This window comes from Lutra lutra, chromosome 11 (genome assembly GCF_902655055.1).
Source record: "Lutra lutra chromosome 11, mLutLut1.2, whole genome shotgun sequence".
NCBI classification, from domain to species: domain Eukaryota; kingdom Metazoa; phylum Chordata; class Mammalia; order Carnivora; family Mustelidae; genus Lutra; species Lutra lutra.
The window spans coordinates 17,271,377-17,274,896 of record NC_062288.1 but is presented as its reverse complement, the minus strand read 5'-3'; the positions used below and the strand labels follow the sequence as shown (position 1 = coordinate 17,274,896).

The following is a 3,520-nucleotide window of genomic DNA, read 5'->3' as shown; positions in this document are numbered from 1 at the left end:
CCAACTTCTGGCTCCTCAAATGGGCAGACACTTGGCTGAGAGGCTGGTGAGATACATTGCCACAGCTTTATCCAGCAATAGCTTCTAGCGAGTTCCAGATCTCCCTGCTACCACTGGCTTGACATCGTCTCTGCTTTTCTTTCACCTGGGCAGAAATTACAACATTCTTTGGATGCATTTGAGCACACACCCTGTGTCAGAATTATGAGTCTTTGAAGAAATAGAGATAAAGAGGAGAGATCCTTCTCTAGGGACAGAACTTAGAAACAGTTAATGAAGGGATTCTTTGGGTCTGAAACCCGGAAACAATTTTCCTTGTTACTTTGATTCAATGGTCACATATATAGGTCTAAATCTTACTATAACCCATGATTTTTGTTTATTATGTTAATATTCATATTTATCCATAATTATATTTTTTTCTATTTGTTCGTTTTTTATTGGCTACAGCCTTGTGGAAGGTGTGTCTGAATTCAAACCTTATTTTGTTTCCTTGGAAAGGGCAGACTTCATATGTATTTTTCAAAATAAGTTTTTTTTATTTACAAGTAGTTTCAGATTTACAGAAGAATTGCAAAGATAGAGAGTTCCCATGTAACTGACACCCAGTTTTCCCTAGGATTAACGTCTTAAATTAGTATGATACATTTCTATTAATAGATAATATTAGTACATTATTACTTAGAGTCCACACTCTCTTCAGATTTCTTTAGTTTTCCTAATGTCCTTCTTCTGTTCCAACATCCTGCCCAGCATGCCACATTACATTTCATTGTCAGGTTTCCTTTGGTTCTCTTGGATGTGGTGGTTTCTCAGACTTTCCATTTATTTGTTTGTTTATTGAAACTTGAGATTTTTTTTCTCTCTCTCTCTTTTTATTTCATTATTTTTATTATTTTTAAAGCTTTTACTTTTTAAAAGATTTTATTTATTCATCTGACAGAGAAAGAGCATAAGCAGGGTAAGCAGCAGAGGGAGAGGGAGAAGAGACTCCCCGCTGAGCAGGGATCCCAATGTAGGGCTCGATCCCAAGACCCCAGGATCATGACCTGAGCTGAAGGCAGACATTTAACCGACTGAGCCACCCAGGCACCCTAAAGATTTTATTTTTAAGTAATCTCTACACCCAACGAGGTGCTCCAACCCATACCCCTGAGACCAAGAGTCACATACTCCACCTGCTAAGCCAGCCTGACACCCACTCTCTGTCTTTCTAAATTGAACTATAATTAACAGACAAGGTTAAGGGTGCTTGGGTGGCTCAGATGGCTAAGCATCTGCCTTCGGCTCAGGTCATGATCCCAGGGTCCTGGGATTGAGCCCCACATCAGGTTCTCTGCTCAGCGGGGAGCCTGCTTCTCCCTCTGCCTGTCCCCCATCCCACTGCTCATGCTCTTTGTCTCAAATAAATAAAATTAAAACAATAAAACATAGCAATGTTATACTGATGACTATATGAGTTAGGGTCCTCTGGACAAACTGAGCAATGCATCAGACATACTACACACACACACACACACACACACACACACAGATTTATTTTAATGAATTGGCTGATGTGATTACAGAGGCTGGAAGGTTCAAAGTCCAAAATCCGTACAGCAGGCTGGCAGGCTAAATACTCAGGCAGGAATTGGTGGTTCGTTCTTGAGCCAGAATTTCTTCTTTCCTGGGAAACCTGGTAAGGCCCTCAGCGGATTGGATGAGGCCCTGCTCCCCTTATAATCTCCTTTATTTAAGAAGGGTCAGTGATTATAGGTGTTGACCACAGCTAGATACAGCAACACCAACGTTAGTGTTCGATTAAACAGCTGGAAACTGTAGTCTCGCCAAAGGGACACAGAAAACTAAGCATCACAATGACCTTAATGTTTCGGGGTGTACTCATCAGAGAATTTGTACAGGGTTCCTCGACTGGGATTGGACTGATGCTTTCTCATGATTAGAGTGGGGTTATGTATTTTTGGGCGAACTAGATTTTATGGGTCAATGGACTAAGGGGTGACTGTGGATGGATTGTTTGGAAATAGGTTTCTTAGAAATCTAATGCTGGCCTGCGTTCTGGAGTGTACAATATATTCCTGCGATGGCTATCCTTTGTATTCTGCAGGAATGCTCAATTAGACCGTCTGACTATTATTATTATTTAAACTTAAAAAAACCCACTATTATTAGCATTATAAAGAGTTACAAAAACAGTACCAGAATGCCTTAAAGACACTTTACCCAGCTTCCTCTAAAGTTAACATTGTGCTCCCTCGATGACTGACTCCAAGGCTGGGGAGAACCAGGAGATCAAGTGCAAGGTTGCAGTTGCCTGGGAGGCGGGAGAGCCTGTCTCTACAGAGAGGGTAGACACCCCTTAAAGCTCGTGAAGTTCAAGTTGACATGATTGCCACTGCAGTTTGCCACTCTGATGCCTCTACTCCGAGTGGGGCTGATCCTGAAGGGAGTCTTCCAGGGATCCTGGGACATGAAGGTGCAGAAATTGTGGATAGTGCTGGCAAAGGAGTCACTCACTCAACTGCAGACAGGTGATACTGTAATTCTGTGTTAGATGTCACAGTGTGGAGAATGCAAATTTTGTCTAAACCCTAAAACCTTTGCCAGAAGAGAAGTGGTACTCAGGAGAAAGGATTAAGGCCAGATGGGACTAGCAGATTTCCTTGCAAAGGAAAGACAATTCTCCATTCCCTGGGAACCAGCATGCTTTCTGAACATACAGTCGTGGCTGAGATCTCTATTGCTGAAATTGATCCTTTAGCGCCTGTGGATAAAATCTGCCTTGTGGGTTGTGGCGTTTCCACTGCGCCATCTTTGGTCCAGGAGGATTTGCAGTGGCGGCTCTCATGGGCTATAAGGTGGCTGGTGTATCCTGAATCTTTGGTGTGGACATCAATAAAACTAAATTCACAAGGGCCAAGGAGTTTGGAGCCTCTGAATGCATTAACCCCCAGGACTTCCTATACCCATCCAGGAAGTGCCCACTGAAAGGACTAACAGGGGAGCACACTAGGCCCTTGAGTGTACTGGTAAGGTCAAAGTCAGGAGAGCAGCGCTGGAGGTCCGCCCTCAAAGCCCAGTGTCAGCGTCCCAGTTGGAGTAGCTGCTTCCCGTGAAGAAATTGCCAATCGCCCATTTCAGCGGGTACAATTGAAGGCATGATTAACCCTGTTTGTCGTGACTGAACCAGAAGTGCTGCATGTGGAAAGGCGACAAGCAGGGAGAAGATCTTCCCAGCTCACAGCCTCTTCGACTTTCTAGACCTTCTCCACTACTACTTCTAGAGTAACAGACTCTCGGTTATATTTTTTGTATAATTCATAAATCTCTAATCAAGGACAAGGCTAATACAGTCATAAATCTGTTTTCTGAACTCTCCTTCACATGAATAATTGCCAGCTCATCAAGGAATATTCTAACATAATAAAAGCAATTTCTGTGGAAAAGAAAAAGTTAACATTGCACATGGTCACAGTAAAATCACCCCAGTGAAGAAATTGGTATTAGTACAATACTA

The 3,520-nt window shown here is 42.7% G+C and overlaps 1 pseudogene; it reads left to right on the top strand.

The window, feature by feature from the left end:
* The first annotated feature begins 2,261 nt into the window (after positions 1-2,261).
* LOC125081307 (alcohol dehydrogenase class-3-like) lies at positions 2,262-3,165 on the top strand (annotated as a pseudogene).
* The last annotated feature ends 355 nt before the right edge of the window (positions 3,166-3,520 follow it).